The 20,419-nt window shown below is 44.3% G+C and overlaps 1 protein-coding gene and 1 pseudogene across 24 annotated transcripts in view; one reads left to right on the top strand and one right to left on the bottom strand.

The window, feature by feature from the left end:
- Positions 1–4,738: 4,738 nt before the first annotated feature.
- LOC146397322 (uncharacterized) lies at positions 4,739–7,033 on the bottom strand (annotated as a pseudogene). The gene is made up of 2 exons (XR_014823142.1): positions 5,891–7,033; positions 4,739–4,774 (listed from the first exon to the last, which is right to left on the bottom strand). The product of XR_014823142.1 is annotated as an uncharacterized LOC146397322 (transcript).
- RBM6 (RNA binding motif protein 6) overlaps positions 6,481–20,419 on the top strand; it is a 124,259-nt gene continuing 110,320 nt past the window's right edge. For all 23 annotated transcript variants that reach the window (XR_014823041.1, XR_014823044.1, XR_014823046.1 and 20 more), the window contains exon 1: positions 6,481–6,605. The gene's annotated coding sequence lies outside the window, so the exon portion shown is untranslated. The remainder of the gene's footprint in view (positions 6,606–20,419) is intronic.

A 20,419-nucleotide genomic window follows, 5' to 3' on the forward strand; every position in this document is an offset into this window, starting at 1 on the left:
GGTGTTAACCATTAATGACACTGCTCATGTTTCTCTGGAGGAATTATATCACTTCATAACCTCATGGTTAATTCACCCAACAGTTTAGGAATGAAGGAAAAGTCTGAAATCATGCCTTTGATTCTCCCTGCTGCTCCAAGCACCCCAATGCAGTGTCCTGTCTCCATCTCAATCGTACACTGGAATTGGGGGGCGAGCTCTGCCCCTGGGCTTTTCTCATAGTCTCAGACAGCTGCCACTTAGAGCCATCAACACAGCACTGGCCCATGACTGACATGGTGACAAAGCTGTGGCCTTTTACAGGTATGGCTTTGCACAGAGCTATTGGACCCTTGCACATAATTTCAGGGGAGCTTTCTCTTCCCTTTTAGGTAAGAACATGTTAGAAAATGCCCAATTCCTTAACTATCCATTCTCCTAGAAAGGAGAGAGAAGTCTCTCCAAGTTTCCACAGATCACTCAGTATTTTCTTCATGAGCCCAAGAGGACAGGCTCTCTCCCTTAGAGTAACTATCCTTTATATGTGTGTGTGTGTGTGTGTGCGCGTGCGTGTGTTTTAGGCCTGCACCAGAGGCATATGGAGGTTCCCAGGCTAGGGGTCGAATCAGAGCTATAGCTACCGGCCTACACCGCAGTGCCAAATCCAAGCCGCGTCTGCAACCTACACCACAGCTCACGGCAATGCCAGATCCTTAACCCACTGAGCCAGGCCAGGGATCGAACCCAAGTTTTCATGAATACTAGTCAGGTTCATTAACTGCTGAGCCACAATGGGAACTCCCATTTATATAGCTTTTGCTCTCATGAATCCTGCCATATTATAAGAGTTTAAGCCAAGAAGATCTCCTATGTTCTTGTTGGTACAGAAATATCTTTTAAAAAAAATCCTGGCTATGCTCCAAAATCAGAATCTGTACCCCATGGAAATGATCCCCATAGAAGACAAATTTAAAGTTTTCTAACATACCTGATCAGTCTTGACAGTCTCCATGTGACCTCAGGGCTTCTTTGAGTCTCACTCTTGCTTTCAAGCACATCAGCTCTACCAGATAGCACCACTGTCATGTGAAAGAATTGCATCTCAGCCAAGCAAGTAGCCCTATACCCCATATACTTCTGGCTAACACTTGATCCTAGGACACTCTCAGAGCAAACTGTTGTGGCTACTTGTAACAGTGTCATAAGGTTGTTATTTAAAACTCTGTTTAAGAGTTCCTGCTGTGATGCAGTGGGTTAAGGATCCAGCATTGCCACAGCTGTGGTGTAGGTTACAGCTGTGGCTTGAATTTGATCCCTGGCCCAGGAACTTCCATATGTCGTGTATGTGGCCAAAAAATAAAGCAAAAACAAAAATCCCTCTGTTTCAATCCACCTATTGACTGTCAAAAAACTTTCTAAAAGTCACTTTTTGTTGACAGAATTTCCAAGGAGGAGTTCCCGTCGTGGCGCAGTGGTTAACGAATCCGACTAGGAACCATGAGGTTGCGGGTTCGGTCCCTGCCCTTGCTCAGTGGGTTAACGATCCGGCGTTGCCGTGAGCTGTGGTGTAGGTTGCAGACGCGGCTCGGATCCCGCGTTGCTGTGGCTCTGGCGTAGGCCGGTGGCTACAGCTCCGATTCAACCCCTAGCCTGGGAACCTCCATATGCCGCGGAAGCGGCCCAAGAAATAGCAACAACAACAACAACAACAAGACAAAAAGACAAAAAGACAAAAAAAAAAAAAAAAAAAAAAAAAAAGAATTTCCAAGGAATAAATCTTGGTCTTTTGGAAATAGTAATACATGTCAATTCCATGATGGCTGCTGCTCTATATGATCCTGCTTCATGCCTTGGGCTTTGCCACAAACAGCAAGCTACCCAGAACCTCCAGGTCAGGAGCTTCTCAAAACTTCAGCTTTCTGTTTTGTCTAGGCTATGATTTTCATAGACCCCGCATGTCATCTCCACCACAACAGTAGTGAGGACTAGCTGGGACTGGACCAAAAGTAACAAGACCTCCGTCCTGGGGGCAGACCAACTCTCTCATCCTGCCTGCTGTTTCCCTTAGCAGTGTATTCAATAAATCTCTTTTACTCCACCAAAAAAAGAAAAGAAAAAGACTTCTGTCCTTCCCCAGATCTTTTTTCTTTCATAGTTTGAGGGGACATTTTAGAACCTAAGGTGGTGGAGTTCCTGTTGTGGCTTGGTGGTTAACAAACCTGATTAGTATCCATGAAGATTCGAGTTTGATCCCTGGCCTGTTTCAGTGGGTTAAGGATCTGGTGTTACCATGAGCTGTGATGTAGGTCACAGACGCAGCTTGGATCCAGCATTGCTGAGGCTGTGGCTGTGGCTGGCAGCTACAACTCAGATTCAGCCCCTAGCCTGGGAACTTCCATATGCTACACATGCAGCCCTAAGGAAAAGAAAAAGAAAAAGAGGAGTTCCTGTCATGGCTCAGTGGTTAACGAATCCAACTAGGAACCATGAGGACACAGATTTGATCTCTGGCCTTGCTCAGTGGATTAAGGATCCAGTGTTGCTGTGAGCTGTGGTGTAGGTCACAGACGTGGCTTGGATCCTGAGTTGCTGTAGGCGGGTGGCTACAGCTCTGATTAGACGCCTAGCCTAGGAACCTCCACATGCCATGGGTGCAGCCCTGGATAAAAAGGCAAAAAAGAGAAAAAAAAAAAAAGAAAAGAAAAGAAAAAGAAAAAACAGAACCTGAGGTCCTGTGAAGAGGTTGTACCTAAAGCAAAATATCCTGATTATGTCCTGAGACTGGGATCTGTTCCCAGCCCCATTGCTATCTTGCTTGTGTGACTCAGGGCAAATCCTTTAATGACTCTTTCAGTATCTTCAGCAGTTACCCCTCATACAAATAGAAGGTTATATAATATGAAGTAGTCTGATCTAATAATAAGAATATTCAGGAGTTCCCGTTGTGGCGCAGTGGTTAACGAATCTGACTAGGAACCATGAGGTTGTGGGTTCGGTCCCTGCCCTTGCTCAGTGGGTTAATGATCCAGCGTTGCCGTGAGCTGTGGTGTTGGTTGCAGATGAGGCTCGGATCCCACATTGCTGTGGCTCTGGCGTAGGCCGGTGGCTACAGCTCCGATTCAACCCCTAGCCTGGGAACCTCCATATGCCGCGGGAGCGGCCCAAGAAATAGCAAAAAGCCAAAAAAAAAAAAAAAAAAAAAAAGAATATTCAGTCCTTCCCTGGAAATTTTGAAGAGGACTTCCTTCCTGCCTTCATTACTTTACAGCTCTGGGTAAGGCAGCTGTTTTCCTGCTCTGCTGGAAAATTTCATCTGTGGCCTTTGAATCATCTGCATCTCTCCTGGTTTTTTTTACTTTGCTTTGTTTTGTCTTTTTAGGGCCATACCTGTGGCATATGGAAGTTCCCAGGCTAGGGGTTGAATCAGAGCTGCAGCTGCAGGCCTATACCACAGCCACTGCAATGCAGGATCTGAGCCGAGTTTGAGACCTACACCTCAGCTCATGGCAACGCCAGATCCTTAACCCACTGAGCCAGGCCAGGGATTGAACCTGCATCCTCTTGGATACTAGTCGGGTTTGTTTGTTACCACTGAGCACAATGGGAACCCTTTCTCCTGGTTTTTGTCTCTCATTTTGTCCCTACTTGCGATGCTCAAGAGCTGTGGCCCCAAATGAGACCAAGGCAATAATGAACCACAGGCAGCACAATGTTTGCCTCTTTGCTGAGTAAGGATTTAGGGGCTAAAAAGTGAGCTAATCCACCTGTGCAGCTGGACATTGTACTTCCCATTCCAGGTGAGCGTGCTGTTCTGTGTCAACTATTCTAAATAGCTCATATTTCCTGGTCTTAGGCAATATAAACAAACTTACACATACTATGGGCACAAGTTAAAAAAAAAATCCAGATGCTTCTTCCGAAAACCCTTAATAATCACCCTAAGGAAAAGGAAAAGGGGAAAGTAGTCAAGAGCATGAACCTTGGAGTAGGACTGACCTGGGTTGGAAGCCCCCACAACCTCTACTTTCCAGCTGTGGCAAGTTAATCTTTCTGGGCTTTGGTTTCCTTAACTATAAAAGGGACTATCGCATGGTTATAGTGAAGATTAAATGAGACAATGAAGTGTTAGTGCAATACCAGGCACAGAGTTGTGATAAAGGGTAGCAATTATTATTTCCCAAGGAGTTGGGCATAAGGCAAAAATAATGTTTCTTTTTTTAAATGTGAGTTGAAATTTTTTGTCTTTTCATTTATTTTATTTTATTTTATTGTCTTTTTGCTTTTTCTAGGGCCGCTCCCGTGGCATATGGAGGTTCCCAGGCTAGGGGTTGAATTGGAGCTGTAGCCGCCGGCCTATGCCAGAACCACAGCAATGCAGGATCCGAGCTGCATCTGTGACCTACACCACAGCTCATGGCCAACGTCGGATCCGTAACCCACTGAGCAAGGTCAGGGATTGAACCCACGACCTCATGGTTCCTAGTTGGATTTGTTTCCACTGTACCACAACGGGAACTCCAAAAATAATAAGTTTCTTAACTTTACTTACCTCTTTAGAGGATAAAGTACTATCTGATAAATGAGAAATCCACCAATAATGACCCAGTTTGGGAAGCAAAGTCAAAGTGCCAAAGTTCTGTGTAGATGCTCCTCCTCTTCTGTGAAATCTCAAAGATGGTGTGTCCCAGGGCTCAGGGCTGGAACTCTGCTCTTCTGTCCATGCTCACTCCTTCATACCCTAGGTCATCTCATCCAGGCCTTTGGCTTTTTAAATTTTTTTATTTATTGGTCACACCTGTGGCATGTAGAAGTTCCAGGATCGAACCTGAGCCACAGCTGTAACCAGAGCTATAGCAGTGACAAGGCTGGACCCTTAACCTGCTGAGCCACGTGGGAACTCCAGGCCTATGGTTCTAAATACCAGCACCAGTGATATGTTGATGCCTCCCAGAATTGCATCTCTAACCCTGACCTTTACTTGAACTCTAACGTAACCAACTGCCAACTCCACATCTCATCTCATAGGCATCAGAAATAACCTACGCAAAACTGAGCTCCTGCTGCTTCTAACAAAATTGCTTGTCCCATATTCTTCCCTCTTTCCCCTCATCCCAGTCCATGTCTCCTGTTGCCACTGTGACCACAAGGGTAAAAGTCCTTCTGTGCTTGTATTACTGCAGCAGTCTCCTAACCAGCTACCCTGCTTTTTCCTTGTCCACCTTCAGCCAATTCTCCACAAAGCAGCAAGAGTGATCCTGTTTACAGGGAAGCTGTGATATTATTCTGTTCAGAGCCCTTCAAACAGCTTTCCATCTCCCTCCTTACAGAAACAACTCATTTTAGCAGAGACTGCTTATTTCATTTGTTTGGCTTTAGTAACTGCTCCCACTCCCATCTCCACTACAGCAGCAGAGTTTATCAGCTTTGTTCAAGTTCCTATATCTCCAGCACCTGATACAGTGCCTGGCACACAACAGATGCTTCGTACAGTTCTTGACTGAAAGAATGACTTCCAAACAAGATGCCTGAAAAAATGAAAAGGTAACTTAATCCAACAATCTCTTTTCTCTACAGTTAAGTCTTTATTTTAGAATGATTTACAGCTTTTCTTGCGGCAGACTTATTTGACCCTATGATGTTGAATTTAGGCTGAGGGTCCAGTAACAGAGATACCAGGTGGCTGGAACCAGCAAGCATTTTCAACAAAGTAGACAATCCACCTAGAAGCATGGAGCAGCTGGCCATTTGAAAAACATTAGCTGTGAGCTGCAAGATACCTTCTAGTTCCTCTGTGATTTTGCACAAGTCACCACTGGCCATACTGCCCAAGAGCTATCCAGGCCCTGTGGAAACTGAGTGGATTTTCCTTCATAGATACAGCTACTGAAACTTTAACATGGATGATACCCACCTGGTATTCTTGAGCTGGGGATGCCTAACTTGGAAACCCATCAGAAGAAGGGGACGAGCCTCCCTGACTACTGCTTTTCTATCCTATCACTCGCACCTATGCTTGGATCTTGGGCAATAGGACTACACTCCAGGATTAAGAGGATGAGGAGCAAGGCTCCTGTGTGGGCCAAAAGCCCCCGCCCCGGAAGGCTTAGGATGGAGTAGGCTCCCTTCCGTTTCCTTAATACTAACGGAAAATAAGGCGTTTTCAAGGTTGGCAGACCAGGGCCGTATCCGCGTTCTGGCGGGGAGCAAAGCTGGACAAGGCCAACCCACCACAAAATACGCGTGCTGCTCAACTCCAGAGAGCGTAAGGAGACAGCCCGCCGCGGGCTACACTACAAACCATAACCCCCAGCAGCCCCAGTGGACTGGAGGCAGGAAAGCGCGACCTCCCATTGGACACCGGCAAGAGCGTGCCCTTACGCCCCACCCCGCGCAGGCAAGGACACCTCCCCTGCCCCGCCCCCTGCCCCCCGCGCGGGGCACGGCGGGAGTGGAGTCGGCGCGACCAGCAGCTGTACTCCATCTCCCGGCGGGCAGAGCGCTGAAGGCGGCGGCGCCTTTGTGGAGGCAGCGGCCCGGCTCCGAGGAAGTTCCAGTCTCCGCGACGCTGGGTCGGTGGCGGCGGCTGAGGATTAGGAGGAGCGGGCCGCGGAGGCCGCGCTGCCTCGGTAAGGGCTTGGGGCAGTAGAGAGGGCGTGCCAGAGCCTACGGGGAGGGAGCCGGCCTGCCAGGCCGCTCTGGACGTCGCGGGCCCGCGCGGCCTGGAAGCTGCGGCTTCGGTGTCGCGGGGCGGCCGCGGCCTCGCCAGGAAGAAGAGAGCCAAGTGGCGGTGTGGTGAGGGAGGCGCCGCCCACGGGAGGAACGCCCCGGAACGGTCGCGGGCCCGGGGCGGAGCGGCGCGTCGGTAGAATTACCGGTCCTGTCTCGGGGCGGCCAGCTGCGGGGTCTGGGGCAGGCGCGTGGGTCCCGTTCGGTGCTCTCAGTCTGTGGAGCTGCAGGCGGCCCTATCTTTCTCTTTTTCCCTGCTTTTGGAGGAATCCGATCCAGTTTTGAGGCATCGCTCGAGAAGGAGCCTTTCTTGCCCCTAGCACGTAACCTTAACCCTACCTGGATAGACACGAATGGGTTCAGCTAGGCCACAGAGCGCGAGAGTTCGCTGCCCAGCGCGCGGGGCTGTAGAACCTGGAGGCTGGGGAGTGGTCTGGTGGGTCCTGTGCCCGTTGGTCGAATGTGGGAGGAGAGGGGTGTTTTCTCGTATTTACTCTTTAAATTGCTTTTGGCATTGTAAATCCGTTTTTCTGTAAACTTTAGAATTGACGTTGTGCTACTGAGCTCAACTCTGGGTGTGCATTTTTTAGAAAAGGCCTCGTTTTGTAGGGTACATAAACTGTAAGGGTAATTGTGTTTTTGCATATTCCAGGTTTGCATGTGAAGGTCAGAGTTTCGGGATCTAGGTGGAGTTCTGTAGACTGATGCACCTGGTCACCTGATTTATTTTCTGAACTCTGGATTGTGCCCTAGGTTTGTTAGTTTTCAGTTTCCTGTTGAGTAGTGCCACCAGTGTGAATGGTTTAATAATGTAAACATTAGCAAGCTTGTGAGGACTATAGGGAGCAGTATCAAGAACTGATAAGGGTGGGACTGGCAATGTCTAAAGTTAACTAATGATGTGTTACGGTTTTGGTGAAACACAAAAATTGGATCTGAACATTGCCTGACTAACTAGCATCTAACTAGGCACCTAACTTATAGGATAGGTACTAGGTCTCTGTTTCTGCACATCTTTAGCACCCTTCTTTATAGAACTCTGTTATCAGAGTTGGATTTACTTTAGGAGCCTAGTTTTAGTTTTTTTTTTTTTTTTTTGCTTTTTAGGGCTGCACCTGCTGCATATGGAAGTTCCCAGGCTAGGGGTCCAATCAGCTACAGCTGCCGGCTTACACCATAGCCACAGCAACTTGGGATCCAAACTACATCTGTGATCTACACCACAGCTCACCGAAAGGCTGAATCCCTGACCCACTGAGCAAGGCCAGGGATGGAACCTGCATCCTCATGGATACTAGCAGGATTTGTTTCTGCTGTGCCACAATGGGAACTCCCAGGAGCCTAGTTTTTTGTACTTTCATAGGAGAATTGTCAATGGAGAGGTTACTAAGTGAACTCTCCAGTCTTATTAAGGGTACATGAGCAAGGTTATACTTTTCTGCCAGTGTTTAAATGGATAAACTGATATGTTAATAATCTGATTCAGAGTTGTATTAAGATTAAAGCTCTTGGAAAGTTTTGAAATTTTAAAGATCAAAAATCCTGGACTCTCTTAGCTGTATACCAAGTACTTTGAATTAATTTTTTTTTTTTTTTTTTTTTTTTTGATCTTTTTGCCATTTCTTGGGCCGCTCCCTCGGCATATGGACGTTCCCAGGCTAGGGGTCGAATTGAAGCTTTAGCCACTGGCCTGCACCAGAGCCACAGCAACGTGGGATCCGAGCCGCGTCTGCGACCTACACCACAGCTCACGGCAACGCCGGATCCTTAACCCACTGAGCAAGGCCAGGAATGGAACCCGATACCTCATGGTTCCTAGTCGGATTCATTAACCACTGAGCCATGACCGGAACTCCCAGAATTAATTTTTTTTTTGTCTCTTCATCTTTTTAGGGCTGCACCCTCGACGAATGGAGGTTCCTAGGCTAGGGATCCAATCGGAGCTGTAGCCGCCAGCCTATACCAGAGCCACAGCAACTCTGGGATCTGAGCCTCCTCTGCAACCCACACCACAGCTCACTGCAATGCTGGATCTCTAACCCACTAAGCGAGGCTAGGGATGGAACCTGAGTCCTCATGGATCCTGGTTGGGTTGTTAACCGCTGAGCCACGATGGTAACTCCTAGAATTAATTCGTCTGCTAGATTTCTAGAGTAGTTGTTCATCTCATTCACTTAGTTACTGGGGTATCTATTGGGTACCTTTTAACCCTGTCACGTTGTGGGACTCAGTAAAACAGAGTGAGTAATTGCAGGAGCTTTGGATAGGGTTTGAACCCCTGGCTCCTCCACTAAATGAATGACATTGGACAAATTACCTAACTTCAAGTTCCTCATATGTAAATTGAGGTTTAGAAATGTCGCTACCTCAGAGTTCATTTGTGGCTCAGCAAGAACCTGATAGCATCCATGAGGATGCAGGTTCCATCCCTGGCCTTGCTCAGTGTGTTAACAATCTGGTGTTGCCACAAGCTGCATAGTATATTACAGATGCAGCTCGGATCTGGGCTGCTCTGGGTTGCTGTGGCTGTGGTATATGTAGGCTGGCAGCTGCAGATCTGATCCAACCCCTAGCCTAGCAACTTCCATATGCTCCAGGTGCAGTGATTAAAAAAATGTAGCCACCTTATAGGTTGTTGTGAGGTTTATGTAATCCCTTTAGAACAGTGCCTGGTGTGCAGAAAGTTAAATGTTAGCCACCATTGTTACCTTTTTAAAAAAATAGTTTTGTTGAGATGTAATTCACAAACCATTTAAGGTGTTTAATTTGGTGGTTTTTCATGTATTACATTACTCTTTTTTTTACAAAGTTGTGATAAATATGTTTTGTTACATACAGCAAAACTTGCCACTTAAACCATTTTGTTGTGTAAAATGCAGTGCATTAATTACATTCACAATGTAATGAAACCATCACCACTATCTATTTCTAAAACTTTTTCATCACCCTATATAGAAACTCTAGCCATTAAGGAAGTAATTCCCATTGCCCCCTCCATCTAGCCTCTGGTAACCTCTATATTTTGTCTCTGAATTTGCCTGTTCTAGGTACCCTAGATTGTAAGTGGAATCATATAATATTTGTATGATTGTAAGTGGAATCATTCAATATTTGTTCTTTATTTCAGTTAAAGTAATGTTATTAAGGTCCGTTCTTATCATAGCATGTATCCAAACATCATTCCTTTTTTTAATATAATTTTTAAAAAAATTCAGATGTAATTGATGTCTTCATTCCCTTTTAAGGCTGAGTTGGTGTGTATAGACCACATTTTGTTTATCTGTTCACTTATTTGACCGTTGGCTAGACATCTTTTGGCTCTTGTGAATAATGCTGCTGTGAATATGGGTGTACAAATATCTCTTCATGTCCCTGCTTTCAGTATCTTTGGACATATACCTAGAAGTGGGTCATATGATTATTCTCTTTGAGGAACCACCATACTGTTTTCCATAGCAGTTGCGTCATTTTACATTTCCACCAGTAATACGCAAAGGTTCTGACTTCTTCACATCTCAACATGTGTTATTTTCTGTTTTTTCGCAGTAGCCACCAGAGTGGGTGTAAAGTAATCTCTCCCTTTTTATCCATTTTAACCTTTTTAAAAAATTTTTTTGGCTGCAGCTGCAGCAGCCTGATGTGGGATCTCAGTTCCCAGACCAGGGATGGAACCCGGCTGTAGTGGTGAAACCACTGAGTCCTAACTACTGAACTACCAGGGAACACCCTATTTTAACCATTTTTAAGTGAACACTTCAGTGGTATTAAGTACTTTCACATTGTTGTGCAACCATCATTACTGTCCAGCTTCTAAACTTTTTCATCTTTCCATATTCAACCTCTGCACCCATTAAACACTAACTCCCATTCTTCCCTCCCCCAGTCCCTGGCAACCACCATTTTGTTTTCCATCTCTTATGAATTTGTCTGTCCTAAATAGAAAATAACTAGAATCAGAAATTATACATTTGATCTTTCATGAGTGGCTTATTTTACTTAGCAGAATGTCTCTAAGGTTCATCCATGTTACAGCATCTATCCTAATTTCATTCCTTTTTGAGACTGAACAATATTCCATAGTATGTATGTGTATATTATGCTTATTTTTTCATCTGTTGATGGATACTGGGTTGCTTCCACATTTTGGCTATTGTGAATAATATAGCAGTGAACATGCTTTCATTTCCTTGGGGTTTATAACTAGAATTGTTGGAGCATATGGTAATTCTTTTTTTAATTTTGAGGGGAACTGTCATATGTTTTACACAGTGGCTGTACCATTTTGCATGCCCATCAACAATGCACAGGGTTCATATTTCTTCACATCTTCACCAGCCTCTGTTAGGTTTTTTTGTTTGTTTTTATTTTGTTTAATAGGCATCTGGATATGAAGTGGTTTCTCCTGGTTTTGATTTGTATTTCCTTAATTGTTAATGCTCTTGTGCATCTTTTTATGTGCTTATTGACCATTTGTATGTTTTTGTTGAAGAAATGTCTGTTCAAATTCTTTGCCCATTTTTGAATCAGGTTGTCCTATTTATTTATTTATTTATTTATTTTGGCTGTACCCATGGCATGCAGAAGTTCTTGGGCCAGGGATCAAACCTGCTCCACAGTAGCAATCTGAGCCACAGTAGTGACAACGCTGGATCTTTAACCTACTGAGCTATCAGGGAACTCCTGAATCAGGTTATCTTTTGTTGTTGAGTTTTAGAGATTTTCTGTATATTCTGGATGTTAATATGTGGTTTGCACATATTTTCTCCCATTTGCGAGTTGCCCTTTTACTATGTTGACAGTGTTCTTTGAAGCACAAAACTTTTTAATTTGGATGAACTCCAGTTTGTCTGTGTTTTTGTTAACTCTGCTTTTGGTTTCATATCCAAGAGGTCATTGCCAAATCCAGTGCATGAAGCTTCCCCTCTGTTTCTTCTGAGAGTTTAGTGTTTGAGATCTTAAGTTTAGGTCTTTAATCCTTTTTTGAGATAACTTTTGTATATCGTGTTGAATAAGAGTCCCACTTCATTCTCTTTTGCATGCGGATATCCAGTTTTCCTATGACCATTTATTGAAAAGACTGTGTTTTCCACATTGAATGGTTTTGGCACCCTTGTTGAAAACCACCTGAGGATTTCCCTGTGGTGCAGCAGGTTAAGGATCTGGTGTTGTCACCATAGCAGTTTGGGTTGCAACTGTAGTGTATGGGTTTTTGTTTGTTTTTCTCTTTTTAGGGATGCACCTGTGGCATATGGAAATTCCCAGGCTAGGGGTTAAATCAGTTGCAGCTGCTGGCCTACACCACAGCCACAGCAACGCTGGATCTGAGTCACATGTGTGACCTATACCACAGCTCATGGCAACACTGAGCAAGGCCAGGGATTGAACCTGAGTCTTCATGGATACTAGGAACCTGTGTGCTGAGCTATGATGGGAACTCCTGTGGTGCGTGTTTGATTCCTGGCCCAAGAATTTCTACATGCCACAGGAATGGCCAAGAAGAAAAAAAAATACTTGACTATGTATGTGAGGTTTTTTTTTTGTTTTTGTTTTTTGTTTTCCTTTTTTAGGGCCACACCTGCAGCATATGGAAGATCCCAGGCTAGGGGTCGAATCAGAGCTGTAGCTGCCAGTCTACAACAGCACAGCAATGTCAGGTCTGAGCCTCGTATGCTACCTACACCATAGCTTATGGCAATGCCAGGTCCTTAACCCACTGAACAAGGCTAGGGATCGAATCCGCATTCTCATGGATACTAGTAGGATTCATTACCACTGAACCACGCTGGGAGCTCTTATTTTTGGGTTCTCTGTTGCACTGTTCTCTCTCTGTCCTTGTATCAGTTCCACACTGTTTTGATTACTGTAGCTTTATAGTAAGTTTTGAAATTGGGAAGTTTGACTCCTCCAACTGTGTTCTTTTTCAAGGCTATTCAGTGTCCTTTGAAATTTCATATGAATTTTAAGATGGGCTTCAGATTCAGATAGTCTTTTCTTTTTTTCTTTTTTGGCTGCTCAGAGGCATATGGAGTTCCCTGTCCACAGCTTGGATCTGAGCCGCAGTTGAGTCATACGCTGCAGCTGTGGCAATATCAGATCTTTTAACACACTCTGCGGGTCCAGGGACTGAACCCGTGTCCTGGTGCTGCACAGATGCTGCCCATCTTGTGTGTCATACCAGGTGCTTCTGGAATCACATGGTCTTGAGTTTGCATATTGGCTTTTTCTCACAGTAGTTATTTTGCTGTGGACAAGTCTCTCAACCTATTCGAGCCTCAGTTTCATAAAGTGGGACTAGTGACAGATCTTATCCCATAGAGGACCTGGAATGATTAAATGAGAGAACCTATGTCAGATGTGTAACAGTGGCAGAGTCAGCTTGCCTTTATTATCATGTTTCAGAGAGTAGGAATAGACAGAAAAGTCTTTCCTAACTTGATGTTGTTATGATTTCAAACATTTGAGCAACACAGCAGTAGTAATAATATTTAATGCATTCTTGCTTTAAAAATTTTCAAGACTTTTTGGAGGCATAATTTACAAATATGTATATATATATATATATTTTTTTTTTTTTTTTTTGGTCTTTTTTGTCCTTTTAGGGCCACACCCACAGCATATGGAGGTTCCCAGGCTAGGGGTCTAATTGGAGCTACAGCTGCCGGCCTATACCACAGCCACAGCAACGCAGGATCCTTAACCCACTGAGCAAGGCCAGGGATCAAACTCGAAACCTCATGGTTCCTAGTTGGATTCGTTTCTGCTGTGCCACGACAGGAACTCTATAAAAAATTCACTTATTCTGAGTGTTCATTTTGAAGCAATCATCATCACTATTCAGATTTAGAGTATTTCCAACATCTCAAAACATTCCCTAGAGTTCCCATCATGGCTCAGAAGTGACGAACCTGACTAGTATCCATGAGGACATGGTTTGATCCCTGGCCTCACTCAGTGGGTTAAGGATCCAGTGTTGCCGAGAGCTGTGGTGTAGGCTGCAGACTCAGCTTGGATCCCACGTTGCTGTGACTGTGTCTTAGGCTGGCAGCTGCAGCTCCAATTCAAACCCTAGCCTGAGAACTTTTTTTTTTTTCTTTTTGTCTTTTTGCTATTTCTTTGGGCCGCTCCTGCGGCATATGGAGGTTCCCAGGCTAGGGGTTGAATCAGAGCTGTAGCCACTGGCCTACACCAGAGCCACAGCAACGCAGGATCTGAGCTGCGTCTGCAACCTACACCACAGCTCACGGCAACGCCGGATCGTTAACCCTCTGAGCAAGGGCAGGGACTGAACCCACAACCTCATGGTTCCTAGTCGGATTCGTTAACCACTGCACCACGACGGGAACTCCCTGAGAACTTTAATATGCTGCAGGTGCAGCCCTAAAAAGCAAAAAAAAAAAAAATTCCCTAGTTCTTGTTTGTTGTTAATCCTCACTTCCCACTATGACTGCAAGTCCTAGTATCCACTGATTTGCTTGCCTTTTTTTTTTTTTTTTTTTTTTTGCCACATCTACATATGGAAGTTCCTGGGCTAAGGATCAAACCCATGCCACAGCAGTGACACAAGTCACTGCAGTTACAATACTGGTCACAGCAATCTGCTGTACCACAAGGGAACTCCCACAAAACTCACTTTTAAACTAGGACCCTGACTGTAATTTGCTGGTGTAAGGGACCAGGATATAAGTATATTTAAAGACTGGAAAATTTCTATTCATTAAAAAAAAACACCAAACTCTAATGAAGTATTTAAATGTCTCCCTATAGTAATAAAGTCTAATTTGTACAAGAGCTTGAGATTCCCATAGGATAGTCAAGTGGCAGTTTCTTGCAGGCATTTGTACTTTTATAGGGAGGTCTAAACTGAAGATGGAGACGTGGAAATTATAATCATAGAGCTGGTAGTTATGGTGGTTAAATTGGGAATGGATAAGATTGCCGGATGTCTGGCGTTCCCATTGTGGTGCAGCGGAAATGAATCCCACCAGGAATCATGAAGTTGTGAGTTCAATCCCTGGCCTCGCCCAGTGGGTTAAGGATCTGGCCTTACCATGAGCTGTGGTGTAGGTCACAGACGAGGCTTGGATACTTTGTTGCTATGGCTGTGGTATAGGCGGGCTCTAGCTCTAGTAATGGGAAAAAAAAAGACAAGATTGCTCAGTGTCTTAGCTTGGACTGTTATAACAAAATACTATAGACGGGGTGACTTAAACAATAGAAATTTCTCACAGTTCTAGAGGCAAGGAAATTTAAGATTAAGGTGCCAGACAGCCAGTTTGGTTTCTGGTGAAATCCTCATGGTTTGTGTATAACTACCTTTAAAAAAAGGTATTTTTTTATTTTTGCATATTTTTTATGGCTGTACCCGAGGCATCTGCAAGTTACTGGGCCAGGGATTGACTCTAGGCCGTAGCTGAGACCTATGCCACAGATAGGACAGTGCTGGATCCTGTAATCTACTGCACTGGGCCAGGGATCTGACATGTGCCTCTGCAGAGGCCCAAGCTTCTGTAGTTGGATTTTTTTTTTTTTTTTTTTGTCTTTTTAGGGCCGCACCTGTGACATGTTTTTTTAAAAAAACAGTAGGAGTTCCCGTCGTGGCTCAGTGGTTAATGAACCAGACTAGGATCCATGAGGATGTGGGTTGTGTCCCTGGCCTTGCTCAGTGGTTAAGGATCTGGCATTGCTGTGAGCTGTGGTGTAGGTCAAAGACGTGGCTCGGATCCCTCGTTGCTGTGGCTGTGGCATAGGCTGGCAGCTGTAGCTCTGATTGGACCCCTAGCCTGTGAACCTCCACATGCCATGTGGGTGCTGCCCTAAAAAGCAAAAAAAAAAGAAAAAGTAATCAACATGCAGAACTTTGCCTTCCATAAATACTATTCTTGGAGTTCCTGCTGTGGCACAGTGAGATTGGTGGCATTTTCTGGAGTGCAGGGACACAGGTTCTATTTCCCAGCCAGCACAGTGGGTTAAAGATGTAGTGTTGCTACAACTATGGCATAGGTTGTGATTGGCTTGGATCTGATCCCTGGGCCAGGCACTCCATATGCCTCGGGTGGCCAAAAAAAAAAAAAACACTTTTAAGAATGAATCTTGAGGAGTTCCCGTCGTGGCGCAGTGGTTAACGAATCTGACTAGGAACCATGAGGTTGCAGGTTCGATCCCTGGCCTTGCTCAGTGCCGTGAGCTGTGGTGTAGGTTGCAGACACGGCTCGGATCCAGCGTTGCTGTGGCTCTGGCATAGGCTGGTGGCTACAGCTCCGATTAGACCCCTAGCCTGGGAACCTCCATATACCGCGGGAGCGGCCCTAGAAAAGGCAAAAAGACAAAAAAAAAAAAAAAAGAATGAATCTTGGACAAGCTTGAGGCAATTTGTTATCTTGCAGCCTCAGTGTTTACTTGCCTGGCAATAGCATTGGGATTTTATAGACTCTGGAAGTAACAGTGAAAGTCCTGTATTATGCTCCTACTCCTGCTGCTATTGACCTCTTAGAACACTCTGCCAGGATGGATTTACTTTGATCACCGAAAGTTGCAGTATAAACTTAATACAAGATTATTTAAGTACATATGGACTAAAAGGAAATGTTTTAGAATGGGAAGGTATATTTTGTCTTTTTTTTAAATTACTCAATGAATTTATTACATTTGTTGTTGTACAATGATCATCACAATCCAATTTTATAGGATTTCCATCCCACAACCCCAGCGCATCCCCCCATCCCCCAAACTGTCTCCTTTGGAGACCATAAGTTTTTCAAAGTCTGTGAGTCAATATCTGTTCTGCACAGAAGTTCTTTCTGTCTTTTTTTCAGGTTCCACATGTCAGTGAAAGCATTTGATGTTGATGTTTCATTGTATGGCTGACTTCACTTAGCATGATAATTTCTAGGTCCATCCATGTTGTTGTCTGTTTTTTATGTCTTTATTTTATGTTGAAAACATGCCATTCAAAACCAGATTGATTTGAGATAGAAGGGCTTTTTCTCTTTATCCTCTTGATAGCTCATAGAAATTGAACTAGTGTTTTTCTTGTGTTCACTTGAACAACTATAAATTATGCAGGATTTCTTTGGGTATCTGCTGCAAATTTGAAAACTATTCCCAAGCCTACGTACTTGTTATTGTATTCAACTTTCCTGATAACTATTGCACAATTACCGTTTTGTATAAAATATTATTATAACAAAGTTATTTGGATTTTTAAAAGCAACTTACCACACACACACACACACAAAGAATCAATCTTGGGCATTCCCTTTGTGGCTCAGTGGGTTAGGTACCTGATATTGTCTCTGAGGATGCGGGTTCAATCCCTGCTCTCCCTCAGTGGGTTAAAGATCTGGTGTTGCTTGCAAGCTGCAGTGAAGGTAGCAGATGCACCTTGGATCTGGTGTGGCTGTGGCTGTGTCATAGGCTGGCAGCAGCAGCTCTGATTCGACCCGTAGCCTGGGAACTTCTATATGCTGCAGGTGCAGCCATAAAAAGAAAAAAGAAAAAAAAAATTGAATCTTCTGAATGTAAGAATTAAAACTGAAGAACTCTTAGAAGGAAGCATAGACGGAAAGCTTTATGCAATGGATTTGACAATGGTCTCTTAGAAGATATGACACCAAGCGCATAATCAACAAAAGGAAAAATAGACAAATTGGAATTCAGCAAAATTAAAAACTTTTGTGTTCAAAGAGCACTATCAACAGAGCAAAAAGGCAACCCATAGAATAGGAGAAGATACTTGTAAGTCACCTGTGTGATATGGGATTAATATCTAGGATATACAGAAAACTCAACAGCAGCAAAAACAACCTGAATTAAAAAATGGGCGAAGGACTTGAGTATACATTTTTCCAAAAAAGGATATACAAGTGGCCAATAAGCACATGAAAAGATGCCCAACATCATTAATGATTAGGGAAATGCAAATCAAAACCACAGTGAGATGCCACTTTATACCCATTAGGATGGCTAGTATTAAAAAAACAAACCAGGTGTTTCCCCTGTGGTGCAACAGGATCTCATTGTCTTTGGGGTGCTGGGACACAGGTTTGATCCGCAGTCAGGTACAATGGCTTAAGGATCTGGTATTGCCACAGATGCCAAGACTTGGATCGATCTGTGGCCTGGGACTCCATATACTGAGGGATGGCCAAAAAAGAAAAAAAAAAAGCTAATTAAAAATGGATCTAGGGAATTCCTGTTGTGGTTCAGCTGCAACGAATATGACTAGCATCCATGAGGACGCAGGTTCGATCCCTGGCCTCGATCAGTGGGTTAAGGATCTGGTATTGCCATCAGCTGGGGTGTAGAGATTGCAGACGTGGCTCAGATCCCATGTTGCTGTGACTGTGGTGTAGGCTGGCAGCTACAGCTCCGATTCGACCCCTAGCCTGGGAATCTCTGTATGTTGTTGGTGCAGCCCTAAAAAGATTAAAAAACAAAACAAAACAAAAACTACACTGGTGTAGTCACTGCTGTGGCTCTGGTTTCAGCTGTGACGTGGGTTTGATCTCTGGCCCAGGAACTTCTGCATGCTGCAGGTATGTCCAAAAAAAAAGAAAAAAAGAAAAAACCCCACAGAAAAAAGAAAAAATGAGTCTACATAGTCAAATGGAGATTTGGCATAGTATTAAGATCTGATTAAAAAAAAATGAATCTATATAAATGCAGAGGCTAGAACTATACAAAGCTTCTAAATGGAGTTCCCGTTGTGGCTCAGCGGTTAATGAACCCCACTAGCATCCATGAGGACCCAGGTTCTATCCCTGATTTTGCTCAGTGGGTTAAGGATCTGGTGTTGCCGTGAGCTGTGGTGTAGGTTGCAGGCACAGGTTGGATCCTGCATTGCTATGACTCTGGCGTAGGCCGGCAGCTGTGGCTCTGATTGGACCCCTAGCCTGGGAACCTCCATATGCTGCAGGTGTGGCCCTAAAAAGAGGAAAAAAAAAAAAAATAGGGAGTTCCCGTCATGGCTCAGCGGAAACAAATCCGACTAGGAACCACGAGGTTGCAGGTTCGGTTCCTGGCCTCTCTCAGTGGGTTAAGGGTCCAGCATTGCCATGAGCTGTGGTGTAGGTCGAAGATTTGGCTCGGATCTGGTGTTGCTGTGGCTCGGCATAGGCCTGCAGCAACTGCTCCGATTAGACCCCTAGCCTGGGAGCCTCCGTGTGCTGCATGTGTGGCCCTGAAAAGACAAAAAGATAAAAATAAAATAAAATAAATAGGGAACTATGTCTAGTCACTTAAGATGGAGCATGATAACGTGAGAAAAAAAGTGTATACATGTATGCGTAACTGGGTCACCATGCTGTACAGTAGAAAATTGACAGAATACTGTAAACCAGCTATAATGGAAAAAAATAAAAATCATTATATTAAAAAAAATTACAAAAATTAAAAGAAAACATGGAGTTCCTGTCGTGTCTCAGAGGTTAACAAACCCGTCTAGCATCTGTGAGGACTCGGTTTTGCTCGCTGGCCTGGTTCAGTGGGTTAAGAATCCAGCATTGCTGTGAGCTGTGGTGTAGGTACAGATGTGGCTCGGATCTGGTGTTGCTGTGGCTGTGGCGTAGGCCATCAGCTGTAGCTCTGATTGGACTCCTAGCCTGGGAACTTCCATGTGCCGTGGGTGAGGCCCTAAAAAGACAAAAGAAAATAAATAAATAAAACACAAGAGAAATTTTTTTGAGTTTGGCATCAGCAAAGACTTCTATAAAAGATCCAGAAAACATTAACCATAACGAAAAAGATTAAAATTAATACCTGTTCTTGGAGTTCCCGTCGTGGCGCAGTGGTTAATGAATCCGACTAGGAACCATGAGGTTGCAGGTTCGATCCCTGCCCTTGCTCAGCGGGTTAACGATCCGGCGTTGCCGTGAGCTGTGGTGTACATTGCGGACGCGGCTCGGATCCCGCGTTGTTGTGGCTCTGGCGTAGGCCGGTGGCTACAGCTCCGATTCAACCCCTCGCCTGGGAACCTCCATATGCCACGGGAGCGGCCCAAGAAATAGCAACAACAACAGCAGCAGCAAAAGACAAAAAACAAAAGACAAAAAAAAAAAAAAAAAAAAAATTAATACCTGTTCTTCAAAAGATACTATTAAAAAATGAATGGTCAAACTGTAGAACAGGGAGTAAATATTTGCCACATGTATCTGACAAATGCTCACTATCATTAGTCATAAGGAAAACAGGTTAAAGCCACAATGAGATACTAATACATTCCCACTAGAATTGCTAAAATTAAAGCCTCACAAAATTGGAGTTTCCGTTATGACTCAGTCGGTTAAGAACCTGACATAGTGTCTGTGAGGATGTGGGTTCAGTCCCTGTACTTGCTCAGTGGCTTAAGGATCCGGCATTGCCACAAGCTGCAGCATAGGTTGCAGATGTGGCTTGGACCTGGTGTTGCTGCAGCTGCAATTTGACCCCTAGCCTAGGAACTTCCATATGCTGTAGGCGCAGCCTTTAAAAAAATAAATAAATAAATAAAAAATAAATAAATAAAAGGCAGAGGAGGCTTGAAAACAATTAACTGACATCATAGTTCCAACCTTAAGAGCTGCTGACCTACAATGGGGAGGCTTTATTCCCATACCCATTGATTCGTTTTCAGGAAACCAAAGTCTTTATGTTCTGGGGCTTATTGTGATTGTAAAGCTGAAAACTAAAGGAATTAGTGAGAAGGGCATCACTAAGAGTGCAGCTATAACTTAATGTG

This window comes from Sus scrofa, chromosome 13 (genome assembly GCF_054392235.1).
Source record: "Sus scrofa isolate SSC_HxYL_T2T_F1_AM1 chromosome 13, Sscrofa_HxYL_maternal_Yorkshire_Landrace_v2.0, whole genome shotgun sequence".
NCBI lineage: Eukaryota > Metazoa > Chordata > Mammalia > Artiodactyla > Suidae > Sus > Sus scrofa.